This window comes from Saccopteryx bilineata, chromosome 2 (genome assembly GCF_036850765.1).
Source record: "Saccopteryx bilineata isolate mSacBil1 chromosome 2, mSacBil1_pri_phased_curated, whole genome shotgun sequence".
Classification (NCBI taxonomy): domain Eukaryota; kingdom Metazoa; phylum Chordata; class Mammalia; order Chiroptera; family Emballonuridae; genus Saccopteryx; species Saccopteryx bilineata.
The window spans coordinates 269,851,575-269,869,831 of NC_089491.1; the positions used below are offsets into that span (position 1 = coordinate 269,851,575).

General features: G+C 42.2%; 1 protein-coding gene and 1 non-coding gene across 7 annotated transcripts in view; one reads left to right on the forward strand and one right to left on the reverse strand.

Annotated features, from left to right (window-relative positions):
- Window positions 1–18,257, forward strand: part of ATXN2 (ataxin 2) — a 125,682-nt gene that overhangs the window by 20,765 nt on the left and 86,660 nt on the right. The window lies entirely within an intron of this gene.
- On the reverse strand, window positions 3,618–3,752 carry LOC136327487 (small nucleolar RNA SNORA13). Its single transcript, XR_010729690.1, has one exon. It is a non-coding gene; the product is annotated as a small nucleolar RNA SNORA13 (small nucleolar RNA).

Sequence of the window (18,257 nt, forward strand, 5' to 3'; positions counted from 1 at the left end):
TCTGTCACACACACAAAAAATATATATAGCAATAACAAAACAAACAAACAAACCCAGACGCTAGGACCACGGGCATTTGCTGATCCTTTACATAGAACACCATTTTATCTTTCTGGTCATGTTTTCCATCAATTCTTCAAAACATAATCTCTATTTAAATCAAGATGGTTTCCTTCCTCAAATTGCTTCTGTAGGTTCCATCTTTCCACGCCTGTGCTTCCATTATTGTTCTGCCTTTCCACATCCTCATTCTCTAAGATCTAGCTCAAATCTTCCATGAAGCTAATTCTCATTTTTTTTACTAACTCTTGTAGATCTTAGTTTGTCTTATATAAGTTAAGTTTCTTAACTGAGAACATTTTTTATATTTTTCCATAGTAGATTTTTATAAACTACAGAAATAAAAGATTTACATTTTTCCTCAAATTATTTTATGGAGATTGCCAAAAGTTACTTTTTCCTTCATAGTGTTTCTAGTATTTGAAATCTATTTCCATCCCCAAATCTGAATTTTAGAGTTGGAAGCTTGCATTTAAGATCATCATGGCTTATCTAATTTTCAACAGGAGCAGGAACTTTAAATGACTTGTCCAAAGTCACACAACAAGTTACTTAGCATTCCAGCTCCTGTTGGAAGGCAGGCAACTTCACCTGAGCTTGAGTTTCTTCCTCTGTGAAATGGGGATGATTAGGATTAAAGGAGTTATATGTGTAAAGTGTTTAAATCAGTGTCTGGCTTAGTAACTTTTTTTTTTTTTTTTTTTTTAGGGCTTAGTAACTTTTAGCTGTTGTTATTAGCATGCTTGGAAACCACTAAAAAACTACACATGCAAGTTTTTTTATTTTTATTTTATTTATTCATTTTAGAGAGGAGAGGGAGAGACAGAGAGAGAGAAGGGGGGGAGGAGCTGGAAGCATCAACTCCCATATGTGCCTTGACCAGGCAAGCCCAGGGTTTCGAACCAGCGACCTCAGCATTTCCAGGTCGACACTTTATCCACTGCGCCACCACAGGTCAGGCCTACACATGCAAGTTAAGATTGAAAAGTGGTGTCAATGGGTTTGATGTAGTGCTGTTTGAATGAATGCCGTCCAGCATTTCATTGAGCTTGTGTCTATATATACAGTTCATTAATTCAGTGAAAGTCTGAAGCTGTAAGACTGAGACAGTTAAGAGAGCAGTGAAACACCTCTGCTTCCGAGTTACCCTGTATAGTGGGGAAGGTAGGGATGCAGATAGTGTAAATTAGCACTGAGGACGGAGTGAATGACAGCCTTGGGTGCGTGGTGAAGAAAAAAAGCTGAAGAAAGTGATGATGGTTGAAGTGGATCTTGAAGAATGATAATCAGTTTTCAGTGAGGCCATCGGAAAAAAAGAAGTTCCAAGCTGGGACAAGTTTGTGCTAAAGCACAGAGATGCTATAAGCACTGTATGTATAGAAAAACTTGATTCACAGTGTGGTAGAAGAATTGGAATAGATACTTAACTGAAAGCAGGGAGACAGATTTGAAAGGCCTTGTAGTCAGAGAAGAAATGAAGTGAGCTTGAAATTAATGCTAATACATTTTAATAGAAAATTCCAACATATGAAAAATATTGTAGAACAGTTAAATGTGCCTTGTGTGTCTATCAGCTTCTGCAATTATCAGTAAATGGCTCATCCTGTTTGACCTATACTCCTGTCTTCCCCATTATATCTTGTAGTCTTTTTTTTTTTTTTTTTGCATTTTTCTGGAGTTGGAAACGTGGAGGCAGTCAGACTGACTCCCGCATGCGCCTGACCGGGATCCACCCGGTACGCCCACCAGAGGGTGATGCTCTGCCCATCTGGGGCACGCAATCAGAGCCATTCTAGTGCCTGAGGCAGAGGCCACAGAGCCATCCCCAGCGCCCGGGTAAACTTTGCTCCAATGGAGCCTTGGCTGCGGGAGGGGAAGAGAGATACAGAGAGGAAGGAGAGGGGGAGGGGTGGAGAAGCAGATGGGCGCTTCTCCTGTGTGCCCTGGCCGGGAATCGAACCCAGGACTCCTGCACTCCTGATGCTCTACCACTGAGCTAACCGGCCAGAGCCTCTTGTAGTCTTTTGAAGTTGCTTCGAGGCCCCAGGAAAGATTAATGACCAATGGATAAAACCATTGGGAGAGAGACTTGAGTTCACTTATAGGGAAGCACTCTTGGTGCATTAACCCTAGGGGGTGAGTGCTTTGCAAGGTAGATACTGCCTGTCATTGGAGAAGCTTGATCAGAGGACTGGAACTACACTGTCCTGTATGGTAGCTGCTGTCCACATACACCTATTTACATTTAAAATTAAGTTAGTTAAAATAAAAAAAATTAGTACCTTAGTCACAGTAGCCATATTTTAGTCACCTCATGTGTTTAATGTCTACCATATTGGGCAGCATGAATATAGAACTTTTTAAAAAATAATTACAGGAAATTCTGTTGGAGAACATTGCACTTGAACCCCCCAATGTCTCTTGTTACCTGAATCCTGTGGCACTTTTGGTGTGTCTAGGTCACATCTAATTATGCAAAGCTTTATGGCCAAGCCTCTTATTCTTTCCTCTAAATAAAACAATGTGAAGAAGTTCCCTCTCCACCCCAACTCTAGTGTGTGCTGGAATATGAGGAACAGAATTGTATTAGCTAACAATTATTAGGTACTTGGTAATGTGCCAGACACTGTTCTTAAGCCAGACTGTCTATATGGAATATCATTTGATTCTCACAACCTGATGAGAAGATACTTTTTTTAAATTTTTTAAAACTTTTATTTTTTATTTTTTACAGAGAGAGTGAGTCAGAGAGGGATAGACAGGGACAGACAGACAGGAACGGAGAGATGAGAAGCATCAATCATTAGTTTTTCATTGCACATTGCAACACCTTAGTTGTTCATTGATTGCTTTCTCATATGTGCCTTGACCATGGGGCTTCAGCAGACTGAGCAACTCCTTGCTGGAGCCAGTGACCTTGGGCTCAAGCTGGTGGAATTTTGCTCAAACCAGATGAGCCCACGCTCAAGCTGGCAACCTCAGGGGTCTCAAACCTGGGTCCTCTGCATCCCAGTCCGACACTCTATCCACTGTGCCACTGCCTGGTCAGGCGATACTTTTTTTTTTAAGCAAGAGAATGAGAGAGGCAGACAGAAAGGGAGAGATGAGAAGCATAAAGTCTTTGTTGAGATAGTTGTTCATTGATTGCTTTCTCATGTGCCTTGACTGGGGTGGGAGCAGTTACAGCAGAGTAAGTGACCCCTTGCTCAAGCCAGTGACCTTGGGCTTCAAGCCAGCGACCATGGGTCATGTCTGTGAGCCCTCGCAGAGGCTGGAGATCTTGGGGTTTCGAACCCAGGTCCTTAGTGTACCAAGCTGATGCTCTGTCTACTGACTACCACTTGGTCAGGCGAGAAGGTATTATTTTTTTTAATCAACATTTTATGGATGTTGAAATTGGGACACAAAGAGCTGAAGTCATGAGGTTAATGTCACAGAGCTGAGAAGTGATAGGGCCAATATTTGAACCCAAGTAATTTGCAGACAACTGAAATTATTATTACTATTTTATTTATTTATTTATTTATTTATTTATTTATTTATTTATTTATTTCATGAACTGTCGCTCATGCAGCTCCTACACCAAAGACATCAAACTCAAGGGCAGGAAAAGGGCTGCAAAGCATTTAGTTTACGCCTTTTTTAACACCACATTCACTAGTTTCCAAAAGTGAATGGGCAACACAAAGGCGACCTGAAATTATTTTTTGTGGGGATTGTAGTCAGTTTGAAACTTTGATTCTAGATGATTTATGTGATGGGATTAATCTAGTAATTGTTATATGTAAATTTAGGGTTGCCCTTCACCTCAGTTTGCTAAAAAAAATCTCTAGCTGACCCTAGAATTTTGCTCAAAAATTTTTTTTAATTTTTATTCAATATGTTTGTGTTGTCTTGGGCTGCTCTCTACTGTCATCTTGTTTAACTCATCTTTTCAGTGAGTGGATAGTTATTCAGTATCAGTATACAGTTTCCATTTTTATTATAAAAACTGAGATGTGAAGGACAAAATGATTTGCCTAAGTTAACAAGAATAGCTGGAATTAGATTTCTAGTTAATTGCCTTTTTTCTTTTTTCTTTTTCTTTTTTTTTGTTTGTGTGTGGCAGAGACAGAGTCAGAGAGAGGGACAGATAGGGACAGACAGATAGGAAGGGAGAGAGACGAGAAACATCAATTCTTTGTTGCAGTTCCTTAGTTGTCCATTGATTGATTTCTCATGTGCCTTGATTTGGGGGGCTACAGCAGACCAAGTGACCCCTTGCTCGAGCCAGCGACCTTGGTTGGGCTCAAGCTGGTGAGCTTTTGCTCAAACCGGATGATCCTGTGCTCAAGCTGGCGACCTCGGGGTCTCAAACCTGGGTCCTCCGCATCCCAGTTTGATGCTCTATCCAATGTGCCACCGCCCAGTTAGGCTAATTGTCCTTTTTCTTGACAGCTATAGTTTTTCTGTACTATAAAGAGACATTGAATTAGTCAATACTTGTCATAATTCACACAAACTATGCTATATACTTAATTTACCTTACAATTTAAGAGTATTTACTATGTACCAGCTCTCTTCATCTTTATTTTTATTTTTTCATCTTTTTTATTTTTAATTTTTAATTTATATTGATTGATTTTTAAACAGAAGAAGGGGGAGAGAGTGAGTGGGACATTCATTTGTAGTTCCACTTAGTTGTGCATTCATTGGTCATTTCCTGTATATGCTCTGATTGAGAATCAAACCCCCAACCTTGGACAACACTCTGACTGAGCTAACTAGCCAGGACCCCAAAGTCTTTTCTTCCAAGATCAGAGGAGATCAGGTACATTCAGGGTGATTTGGCTGTAGACCAGGCTCTCTTCTTAAGCTCTGGGCACACAGTGGTGAAGAGACAGTCAGAAGTGTTTGTCCTTATGGAATTTATGTTCTGGGGGTGAACAGAGACAGAAAGATGAGCACATAATAAAATTTCAAATACCATATTCCCCCATGTATAAGACACACCATTTTCCCCCAAAAATTGTGTTCTAAAAACTGAGTGCGTCTTATACAGTGGCTGTAGATTTTTTTACTTGCATTTCCTGCTTTTTTGCGCTTGTTGTCTTTGCACTCATTGTTTCATGATGAATAAAACTTGAGTTCAATAACTTTATGTAATACTTTTTTTTTTTTTGAAATTTCAGGCCCCAAAATTAAGGTGCGTCTTGTACATAGGAGCGTCTTATACATGGGGAAATACGGTAATAAGTACTATGATATATTAATATTAGTCACAAGTACCAAAACGGTGATATAATAATGGTTAGGGAGCAACTTTTTTTTTTTAATCCATTGATTTGAGAGAGAGAGAGAAAGAAAGGAGGGGGGAGAGAGAGAGAAAGGTAGGGGGAGAGAGGAAAGCATCAACTTGTAGATCCACTTAGTTGTGTATTCATTGATTGCTTCTCATATATGCCCTGACTGAGGGTCAAACCCATGACCTCTGGAGTACTGGTTCAATGCTTGAGCCACTGATCTCTACCTGGCCAGGGCAGGGAGCTACTTTTGATGGGGTTGTCATGGCAGGCCTTTCTGAGGAGGTGACATTTAGGTTGAGATCTAAATAGCAAGAAGCAGTTGGCCATGTGAATATCTTGAGAGAAGAGTATCATAATTTTACTGGAAAGGATTTGGAGGTATGTAGTTTTTTTGTTTTGTTTTGTTTTTAAGATTTTTTTTGTTTATTTTAGAGTCAGAGACAAGAAGCATCAACTTGTAGTTGTGGCACTTTTGTTGTTTATTGATGCCTCTCATAAGTGCCTTGACCAGGGGACTCCAGCCGAACCAGTGACCCCTTGCTCAAGTTGGTGACCGTGGGCTCAAGCTGGCAACCTTGTGCTTAAGCCAGATAAGCCCATGTTCAAGCCAGGTGATGTGCTCAAGCCGGCAACTGCGGGGTTTTGAACCTGGGACCTCAGTACTCTAGGTTATGCTCTATCCTGTTGCCACCACCAATCAGGTTGTAGTATTCTTACTGTGCTAAGAAGTATTAGTTACATCTGTATAGCTAGTTTGGTTCTATAAATTTGTAGAAATGAAATTTTGATTTTATAAATCTGTTACTCAGGCCTTCTGAAATAGTTGTAGAAATTAATGAATGACATGTATCAGTATAGTGTTGAAAAACAGGTGATGAATGAGCAGAATGGTGAAAAATGAAAAAGTAAGAAGTTCTATAATTATATTGTATAGTTACAGTGCAAAATGGTGAAAAATGAAAAAGAAGTTCTATAATTATATTGTATAATTACAGTGCCAGTAGAAATTTCATGATTTCCCCCAAACAACCTGCAGAATTTTGAAATACTGTTGGAAGGAAATTTTATTCTTTAACTATTTAATATGTTTCATTATCAGGAGTGCTATTGGGTTATTTGTCTTTATTTTTACTTGTTAATTCCAGTGGTAAATGAGACAGATAAAATACACGTAGGAAAATATTGACTGTAATTGTAAGAGGTTATTTCTGGGTTATCAGTGCATTTCATTGATTTGTGTATCTGTCCTTATGCCAGTACCATACTGTCTGATTACTGTAGCATCTCCAGATTATTATTTCTATCAAGTCATTTCTTTTTGTAAATAAATATTTTCATATATTGCTCTTGAAGAGAATGGAAGTTTTAAAAAAATACCATTATCACATGTAAAAGTTTAACATTAATTCCTGAGTATTATTTAATATCCATTCAGTTAAAAATTTTTTTTTTTTTTCATTTTTCTAAAGCTGGAAACAGGGAGAGACAGTCAGACAGACTCCCGCATGCGCCCGACCGGGATCCACCCGGCACACCCACCAGGGGCGACGCTCTGCCCATCCTGGGGGTCGCCATGTTGCGACCAGAGCCACTCTAGCGCCCGAGGCAGAGGCCACAGAGCCATCCCCAGCGCCCGGGCCATCTTTGCTCCAATGGAGCCTTGGCTGCGGGAGGGGAAGAGAGAGACAGAGAGGAAAGCACGGCGGAGGGGTGGAGAAGCAAATGGGCGCTTCTCCTGTGTGCCCTGGCCGGGAATCGAACCTGGGTCCTCCGCACGCTAGGCCGACGCTCTACCGCTGAGCCAACCGGCCAGGGCCAGTTAAAAATTTTTTTAAAGATTTTAATTATTGATTTAATGTTAATTTTTTTATAAGTGAGAAGCAGAGAGGCAGAGAGACTCCCACATGCACCCTGACCGGGATCCACCCAGCAAGCCCCCATGGGGCGATGCTGTGCCCATCTGGAGCTGTTGCTCTGTTGTTCAGCTACCGAACTACTTTAGTGCCTGAGGAGACCAAGGAGCCATCCACAGTGCCCAGGGCCAACTTGCTCCAACCAAGTCATGGCTGTGGGGAGAAGAGAAACATAAGAGAGAGAAGGGAGAAGGGGATGGGTGGAGAAGCAGGTGGAAGCTTCTGTGTGCCCTGACTGAGAATTGAACCCAGGACATCCACACGCCAGACTGATGCTCTACCACTGAGCCAACCAGCCAGGGCCTAATATTGATTTTAGAGCGAGATGGAAAAGGGGGAGGTAGGAGTAGGAAGCATCAACTTGTAGTAGTTGCAGCTTATATGTGCCTTTACCTGGGAAGCCCAGGGTTTTGAATGGGTGACCTCAGCATTCCAGGTCAATGCTTTATCCACTGTGCTACCACAGGTCAGGCTCTTCAGTTAAAATTTTCCCAACTTTTTTTTTTTTTTAAATCGGCTTTACTGAAGTTTGACTTACAGTGAAATTTGAAATTCACCAATTTTAAACGTACAATGTAATGAGTTTTTGTTTTGTTTTTTTCTGAAGCTGGAAACGGGGGGAGACAGTCAGACAGACTCCCGCATGTGCCTGACCGGGATCCACCCGGCATGCCCACCAGGGGGCCACGCTCTGCCCACCAGGGTGCGTCGCTCTTTTGGGACCAGAGCCACTCTAGTGCCTGGGGCAGAGGCCAAGGAGCCATCCCCAGCGCCCAGGCCATCTTTGCTCCAGTGGAGCCTCGGCTGCGGGAGGGGAAGAGAGAGACAGAGAGGAAGGAGAGGGGGAGGGGTGGAGAAGCAGATTGGCACTTCTCCTGTGTGCCCTGGCCGGGAATCGAACCCAGGACTTCTGCACGCCAGGCCGACGCTCTAACACTGAGCCAACTGGCCAGGGCTGTAATGAGGTTTTTTTGTTTTTGTTTTTGTTTTTTTTTTGCATTTTTCTGAAGCTGGAAACAGGGAGAGACAGTCAGACAGACTCCCGTATGCGCCCGACTGGGATCCACCCAGCATGCCCACCATGGGGCGACGCTCTGCCCACCAGGGGGCGATGCTCTGCCCATCCTGGGCATCGCCATGTTGCGACCAGAGCCACTCTAGCGCCTGAGGCAGAGGCCACAGAGCCATCCCCAGCGCCCGGGCCATCTTTGCTTCAATGGAGCCTCGGCTGCGGGAGGGGAAGAGAGAGACAGAGAGGAAGGCGCGGCGGAGGGGTGGAGAAGCAAATGGGCGCTTCTCCTGTGTGCCCTGGCCGAGAATCGAACCCGGGTCCTCCGCACACTAGACTGACGCTCTACCGCTGAGCCAACCGGCCAGGGCTGTAATGAATTTTTAACATCATAATTATTTAGTTACAACTTACCATAAAATTCAGCCTTTCTTAGGTATAAGTTTTAGAGGTTTCTTTGGCTCTACCTTTGGTTTGTGGGGTGGCATGTTTTGTTTTGTTTTTTAATTTTATTGATTTTTTAGAGAGAGGAGTGAGAGAGAGAGAGAGAGAGAGAGAAAGAAAGGGGAGGAGCAGGAAGCATCAATTCCCATATGTGCCTTGACCAGGCAAGCCCAAGGTTTCGAACCGGCAACCTTAGTGTTCCAGGTTGACGCTTTATCCCACTGTGCCACCACAGGTCAGGCTGTGGGGTAGCATGTTTTTTGAGATATAATTTACATACAGTAAACTCACCCTACTTAGTGTAAAGTTCTTTGAGTTTTAACAGATGTATATAGTCATGTAATTAATACCACAAATAAAGATGTGAAGTTCCCTCTGTGCTTTTATATTAAATCTCTTCCCTTCCCTCAGTCTCTGGCAGTCATTGATCTATTTTCTTTATTTATTGATTTACCTTCCAGAATGTCATATAAATGGAATCATGGATTAAGTAGCTTTTTGTGTCTAGCTTCTTTCAGGTAGACAGGTTTCTTTCTCATAGTGTTTTTCAACTTCATCTGTGTTGTGTGTACCAGTAATTTGTAACTTTATAACTGTTTGGTTTTTCCTTTTTAAGGATGTACACCAGGTGTCTCAAACTCAACTCAGCATGTGGGCCGCAGAGCAAGATCACAGCCGTTCTGCCGGCCGCACTAGGTCTACAAAAGGCAACTGTTACACAACACTTTTCTCACTGCAGTTGAAAACAAAAAAAAAAAATCAGTACAACAAGCACAATCGTACATGCAGTTTACTCAGTGTCACAGAACGACCAGAAACTGTAGTTCGCATCACAACTGCTGTTAACTAAGCTAATATCTAGCTAGGATGCTAGAGAAATGAAAAATACAAGTAGACCCCTAGGCTTACTTAATTTTATCCAAAATATTTTGAACTTCGTGGATTAGTCTGCGGGCCGCACAAAATTGTTCGGTGGGCCGCATGCGGCCCCCAGGCCACGAGTTTGAGACCCCTGATGTACACTGTATAATCCTCAATATCCATAGGGGATTGATTCCAGGACACCACTCCACCCCAAGATCTGCAGATGTTCAAGTCCCGTATATAAAATAGCATAGTATTTGCATATATATATATATATATATATTTTTTTTTTTTTTTTCATTTTTCTGAAGCTAAAAACAGGGAGAGACAGTCAGACAGACTCCCGCATGCGCCCGACCGGGATCCACCCGGCACGCCCACCAGGGGCGACACTCTGCCCACCAGGGGGCGATGCTCTGCCCATCCTGGGGGTCGCCATGTTGCGACCAGAGCCACTCTAGCGCCTGAGGCAGAGGCCACAGAGCCATCCCCAGCGCCCGGGCCATCTTTGCTCCAATGGAGCCTTGGCTGCGGGAGGGGAAGAGAGAGACAGAGAGGAAAGCGCGGCGGAGGGGTGGAGAAGCAAATGGGCGCTTCTCCTGTGTGCCCTGGCCGGGAATCGAACCCGGGTCCTCCGCACGCTAGGCCGACGCTCTACCACTGAGCCAACCGGCCAGGGCCTGCATATAATTTATGTACATCTTCCTGTATACTTTAAATCTCTAGATTACTTATAATACCTAGTACCATATAAATGCTATGTAAACAGTTATTATACTGTATTATTTGGGGAATAATGGCAAGAAAAAAAGTACGTACCTGTTCAGTACAGCCACACACACCCATTATAGGCCTAACAACATAGTGCATGTTGACAACACTTTTTTTCCCTCATGAATAGTTTTGATCTGCCATTCGTTGAATCTGCAGGTGCAGAACCCATTGATACAGAGGGCTGACTGTATTATTTATCACAGTTTGTTTATTCATTCACCAAAAATTGAACATTTGGGCTGTTTTCCCATTTTTGGCTATTATGAACAAACCAACTTGGAACATTTACATTCATTGCTTTTGAATAATTACCTAGGAGTAGGATTTTTAGATTGTATATTTAAGTTTAAAAGAAACTGCCAAACTTTTTTCCGAAATGACTATACCATTTTCCCTTCCTACCAACAATGTATGACAGTTTCAATTGCTTAGCATCCTCACTAGTAGTTGGTATTGTCAGTCTTTAAGTTTACCCAAGAAATTTTACTTGGTTAAATGAGCAAGTCTATCGAATATCTATTGGGCTTTTTAAAACCTTTTTATTAATAAGCCATATGAGTTCTTCGTGTATTCTATGTCTGTTATCATATATTTTGCAAATATTTCCTCATCTGTGATTGACTTTTCATTTTAACAGCATCTTTCAAAGAATGGAATATTTAAAAATTCGATGGTCTAATTTACCAGTTTTTTGCTTTTATGGTTTGTATTTTTTTTCCATCCTGTCTGAAAACTTTGTCAAATCCTAGGTCATAAAGATTTTCTCCGGTTTTATTTAAACCTTTTATGATTAGGTCATTGATCCATTTCAAGTTAGCCTCCTACTACCCTCTTATTTGTAGTAGATTTTTTTGTAGATCAGCTTAGGATTTTCTGCATAAATGATCATGTGGTCTTTTAAAAAAACAGTTTTCCTTCTTCCTGTGCCTTTTCTTTTTTCTTGCCTTTATTGCACAAGCTAGAAGCTCCAGAGTATCTCATCAGTTTGTTTATTTTTACAGTTTGTGCTAATCAGGATTCACACGAGGTTCACAAGTTGTTTGATATGTCTCAGGTCTATTTTAATCTATCTATAGTTTACCCCTTCATTTTATGCTGAGTGCTGTTGGTTCACTGATCAGTACAAAGTTCCTGCCTTTATGGAACTTCTTTATAAAATGTACATTATAAAAATATATACCTTGATGTTTTGTCAACAGGTGGATCAACCTCATTGGATTCCATTGTAAAGCTTAAAAATAATTAAATGAGAATAAGAGCATTTTCATGACATTTCTCAATTATGTATACATTAAACTTTTATTTTTTATTTATTTTTTATTTTTTTATTTTTTTCATTTTTCTGAAGCTGGAAACAGAGACAGTCAGACAGACTCCCGCATGCGCCCGACCGGGATCCACCCGGCACGCCCACCAGGGGCGACGCTCTGCCCACCAGGGGGCGATGCTCTGCCCATCCTGGGCGTCGCCATGTTGCGACCAGAGCCACTCTAGCGCCTGAGGCAGAGGCCACAGAGCCATCCCCAGCGCCTGGGCCATCTTTGCTCCAATGGAGCCTTGGCTGTGGGAGGGGACGAGAGAGACAGAGAGGAAAGTGCGGCGGAGGGGTGGAGAAGCAAATGGGCGCTTCTCCTGTGTGCCCTGGCCGGGAATCGAACCCGGGTCCTCCGCACGCTAGGCCGACGCTCTACCACTGAGCCAACCGGCCAGGGCACATTAAACTTTTTTAAGTGTTCTTTTTAAAAAATTTTAATTTATTTTTTAATGTGGTGACATTGATAAATCAGGGTACATATGTTCAAAGAAAACATCTCCAGATTATTTTGACATTTGATTATGTTGCATACCCCTCACCCAAAGTCAAATTGTCTTCCGTCACCTTCTATCTGGTTTTCTTTGTGCCCCTCCCCTCCCCCCACCCTTTTCTCTCCTCTCCCCCCTTACCATCACATTTTTGTCCATGTTTCTGAGTCTCATTTTTATGTCCCATCTATGTATGGATTCATATAGTTGTTAGTACATTAAACTTTTATGAAAAGTAATGCTATTGGGAAGTTTCTGTTAGAAGTACTGGTTTATGTAAAATAGCAACAGACTTTTTTTTTTTTTTTTTCTGAAGCTGGAAACGGGGAGAGACAGTCAGACAGACTCCCGCATGCGCCCCACCGGGATCCACCCGGCACACCCACCAGGGGGCGATGCTCTGCCCACCAGGGGGCAACACTCTGCCCACCAGGGGTCGATGCTCTGCCCCTCCGGGGTATCGCTCTGTTGCGACCAGAGCCACTCTAGCGCCTGGGGCAGAGGCCAAGGAGCCATCTCCAGCCCCGGGCCATCTTTGCTCCGATGGAGCCTCGGCTGCGGGAGGGGAAGAGAGAGAGAGAGAGGAAGGAGAGGGGGAGGGGTAGAGAAGCAAATGGGCGCCTCTCCTGTGTGCCTTGGCCAGGAATCGAACCCGGGACTTCTGCACGCCAGGCCGATGCTCTACCACTGAGCCAACCAGCCAGGGCAGACTTTGTTTTTAAATTGCAGTTACTGACACTGTAGCCACGTTTTTTTTTCTTTCTTTTTTACAGAGACAGAGTCAGTGAGAGGGCTAGATAGGAACGGAGAGAGATGAGAAGCATCAATCATCAGTTTTTTGTTGCGACACCTTAGTTGTTCACTGACTGCTTTCTCATATGTGCCTTGATCGCGGGCCTTCAGCAGACCAAGTAACCCCCTTGCTCAAGCCAGCAACCTTGGGTCCAAGCTGGTGAGCTTTTGCTCAAATCCGATGAGCCCGTGCTCAAGCTGGTGACCTCAGGGTCTCGAACCTGGGTTCTCTGCTTCACAGTCCAATGCTCTATCCACTGCGCCACTGCCTGGTCAGGCACATTTTATTTTCTTTAAAAAAATTTTGGGCCTGACCTGTGGTGGCGCAGTGGATAAAGCGTCGACCTGGAAATGCTGAGGTCGCCGGTTCAAAACCCTGGGCTTGCCTGGTCAAGGCACATATGGGAGTTGATGCTTCCAGCTCCTCCCCATCTTCTCTCTGTCTCTCCTTTCTCTCTCTCCCTTTCTCTCTCCTCTCTAAAATGAATAAATAAAATTAAAAATTAAAAAGAAATCCTCAAGGGTTGTAATAGTTACAAGTCTGTTTTAAAAAAAAATTTTTTTTTTAAATTTTTCTCAAAGTGAGAACAGGGAGGCAGACAGACAGACTCCTGCATGTGTCCAACCGGGATCCCCTCGGCATGCCTACCAGGGGGTGATGCTCTGCCCATCTGGGGCGCCACTCCGTTGCAACCGGAGCCATTCTAGAGCCTGAAGCAGAGGCTATGGAGCCATCCTCAGCACTGGGGCCAACCCCACTCCAGTGGTGCCTTGACTGCAGGGGGGGAAGAGAGAGACAGAGAAAGGAGAGGAGGAAGGGTAAAGAAGCAGATGGGTGCTTCTCCTGTGTGCCTTGTCCGGGAATCGAACCCAGGACTTCTACACGCTGGACCGACATTCTACTGCTGAGTCAACCAGCCAGGGCCTGTAACCACGGTTTTTTCTGGACACTTGTTGGCAGACTCTTCTTGTAATGACCCAGACAGTAAATATATATTTTAGGCTTTATAGGCTAGATCACTTCTTTGTTGCATAGTCTTTCTGGCTTTCCTGCCTTTTTAAATTTTATTTCTTGAATTTATTGGGGTACAGGTTTGAAGTGTACAACTCAATAAAACATCATCTGCATGCTGCATTGTTTTTCTTTTCTAAAACAAACTTTTAAGACCAAAAAAAAAAAATCCCAGAAGCCAAATGAAAACAGGTTGCTTGCTATAGTTTAAGATTTTATTTCCATTTTTTTCTTTCTCAGACTGAATTCATTGCCCTATTAAATAGTTATTAAGTGTGTATCATGCACAATGCACAGTTTCTTTGTGCTGACTTTGGTTGGTGATACAAATATGAATTAGAAACTCTATTGCCAACCTTGCTTGTCCCAGCTTTATTTCGTCCAAGTGCTCTTAGACAAGGGCATGCACGATAGGTGTAATCTAGGAGTTTCTTTGGTCATGTGATGTGCTTTTTCAGGCTGCATCTGTTCCTGGTGTCTGCTCATCTTCACAAAGGGTGGCTACTCACTGCGCCCTTTCCTTTAGGGTGGGGGCTGTGACCCCCTGGAGGAGCATCATTTTCTTTCTTTTTTTTCTTTTTAAAGATTTTATTCATTTTACAGAGGGCTCAGGGAGAGCGTGAAGTATCAATTCCTAATTGCTTCTCTTCTGTTGGTTGTTGGTTGCTTCTCATATGCGCCTTGACTGGACAAGCCTGGGTTACCAACCAGTGACTTCAGCATTCCAGGTCAGCACTTCATCCACTGCACCACCACAGGCCAGGCCATCATTTTCTGATTTGCACCAAAGCACCATGTGGTCAGGTCCAGAGTAGTGAGTGTATGACCAGTTCACCAGTAACTATACTACAAAGCAGATCATGCTGAATTCCAATCTAGAGACTTGAAGACAGTACCTTGTATTTGATTAGGATGGCATAATTCAAGAAAAGCCTCTTAAAAAGGTGGCATTTGCATAGGCTGGGCAGTTAAATTTTTTACTTATAAAAAGATTGAAGATATTTTGGACAATAAAGTAAAAGTTAAGTCACTTACAGTTTCTAATTTTTTAAAATAGTTTTGTTTAGATCTGTGGTGGCGCAGTGGATAAAGCGTCAACCTGGAAACGCTGAGGTTGCCGGTTTAAACCCTGGGCTTGCCTGGTCAAGGCACATATGGGAGTTGATGCTTCCTGCTCCTCCCCCTTCTCTCTCTCTCTCAAAAAAATAAAATAAAATAAAATAAAAGTTTTGTTTAAAAAAAAGGAAACAAAAATACCCCCCCAAATTTATTTTTTTCATACATGAAAGTTTGCAACAATTAGTACAAAGAATTCTATATGCTTCACCTATCTTCAATTAACATTTCACTGTTTACTTTTTCATTTTCTCTTTAATATTAAATTAATATATACAGATAATTTAATATACAATTAAAATTATTTTATTAAATATATGAGAGAAACATGGTATTCCTTAGCCCTAAATACTTCAGAGTATATTTCCTAATAACAGCATTCTCTTGTGTGTGTGACAGAGACAGAGACAAGAGGGACAGATAGGAACAGACAGACAGGAAGGGAGAGAAATGAGAAGCATCAATTCTTTGTTGTAGCACTTTTGTTGTTCATTTCTTTCTTATGTGCCTTGACTGGGTTGGGGGGCTACAGCAGAGTGAGTGACTCTTTGCTCACGCCAGTGACCTTAGGCTCAAGTCAGTGACCTTTGGGCTTAAGCCAGTGACCATGGGGTCATGTCTAGGATCCCACGCTTAAGCCAGCGACCCCACACTCTAGTTGGTGAGCCCTTGTTCAAGCCTGATGAGCCCACGCTCAAACCAGCGAACTCGGGGATTGGAACCTAGGTCCTCTGCATCCCAGTCCGACACTCTATCTACTGTACAGCACCTGGTCAGGCAACGTTATTTTCTTACTAAACCACAGGAAATTAATATCATGTCAAACTATTATCAATAGGTCTTACTTATTTTACCCCCCTGGTCCAAGAACTATTCCAGGGTTATACGTTACACAGGTGTCATGTCTTTATAGCTTCCTTTAATCTGATGGAACTCCTTAGTTTTTCTTGGTCTTTTAAGACTTGACACTTGAAGATTAGTTGTTTTATAGAATGTTTCTTAACTATAGTTTACCTGATATTTCCTCATGATTAGATTAAGATTATATGTTTTTAGCAGGGATAACAAAAAAGTGATGTATATATGTGTTTTTATTGTATATCAGGAGATACATGGTGTACATTTGTCCCTTTGCTGGTGCAATTAACTTTGAAGACCTGATTAGGATGGTTTCTGGGAGATTCCTTTACTACTAAATAATGTTATTTTTCACTGTCATTAATCAATACCTGTGGAGAGTTATTCTGTGAGTTTATAAATATACTGTTTCTTTCTCTTCTTTTTTTTTACAGGGACAGAGGGGGGGATGGATAGGGACAGACAGACAAGAAGAGAGAGAGATGAGAAGCATCAATCATCAGATTTTCATTGTGACACCTTAGTTGTTCATTGATTGCTTTCTCATATGTTCCTTGACTGTGGGCCTTCAGCAGACCGTGTAATCCCTTGCTCAAGCCAGCGACCTTGGGTCCAAGCTAGTGAGCTTTTTGCTCAAGCCAGATGAGCCTGTGCTCAAGCTGGCGACCTCGGGGTCTCGAACTTGGGTCCTCGGCATCCCAGTCCAATGCTCTATCCACTGCGCCACTGCCTGGTCAGGCAAGTTTATAAATATACTGTTTCTACGTCACTCAGTTTAGCATCCATTGGCAGTTTTTGCCGGAAACGGTTGTTAGTATAGTGGTTCCCAAATGGCAGCCTTCTAATCCCATCATTCCTTCTGTGTTTGTTAGTTGGGATTCGGTTGTCAGGTTGATCATATGATGAGGAGATGGAGCATGAGATACACTAAGTGGAGGAGTAGGGCTCTGGCTCAGGGTGGACATATCATTTCTGTGAAGAGTTCATCTTCCTTTGCCCGACAGGTAGCAGCACAATGGATACAGTGTCGACCTGGGCACAGAGGTCCCTGGTTTGAAACCCTGAGGTGATCATCTCGAGTGCATCATCATTGACATGATCCTGAGATCACTGGTTCTGCTTGAACCCCCCCTCCCCCATCAAGGTGCATACGAAAAGCAATCAGTGAACAACTGAAGTGGAGCAGTTATGAGTTGATATTTCTCGCTCCTCCTTCCCTCTCTCCTCCCTTCCTCTGTCTTTTTTTCTAAAAAAAAAAAAAAGTTTATCTTTTTTAGTCCAGGAATTTATGTGAAAGGGTAGGGAGAGTCCAGGTAGAATGCCTCTTCTTCCTTATAGTTTGACCCTTTTGTTATTGTAAAATATCCCTTTTTATCTCTATTAACATTTTTGTTTTAAAGCTTGTTTTGTCTCATTAATACAGCTTCTCCAGCTTTCTTGTATGTGCTGTGCACAATACAGCATTTTCCATCCTTTTACTTTCAGTCTATTTGTGTCTGACTAGAGTATCTCTCTTATAGACATTTGTGTAGTTGGATCTTATTTCTTATCCAGTTAAGCCTGTATCTCTGGTGATTCTACTAATCTACCAATTGCCATCGACTATAATCTCCACTGTTTTGGGAGCACTTGTAGGCATGAATTTCTTTACACACATGTGCAAATGAAGTTAACTTCGGGAAGAAAATCTGAGCTTATGTTTTGTTTTTGCTTTCTTTTTAATTGTGGTCAAATATATATAACATCAAAGTTACCCTTTAAACCATTTTTTTTTTTAATATTTTTATTTATTTATTTTAAGACTTTTATTCATTTTAGAGAGGAGAGAAGGAGGGGAGAGAGAGAGAAAGAGAGAGAGAGAGAGAAGAGGGGAGGAGCAGGAAGCATCAACTCCCATATGCGCCTTGAGCAGGCAATCCCAAGGTTTTGAACCGGCGACCTCAGCATTCCAGGTAGACGCTTTATCCACTGCGCCACCACAGGTCAGGCTAAACCATTTTTAACATCTGAAATTTATATGATGTTATTAGTCAATATTGTTCTTCCAATAAATATAGATTTTTAAAAATGGTTTAAGGCTCACTCTCTGTCTCTGTAATAAAAAAAAAAAAAAGTACCACCTCATAGTTGCTTCCTTCACTTTAGTTGTTCATTGATTACTTGTCATATGTGTCTTGACAAGCTCAGGGTTTTGAACCGGCAACCTAAGTGTTCCAGGTTGACACTTATCCACTGTGCCACCACAGGGCAGGCTTATTATGTTTTTTTTATTTTTATTTTTTACAGAGACAGAGTCAGAGAGGGGGATAGATAGGGACAGACAGACA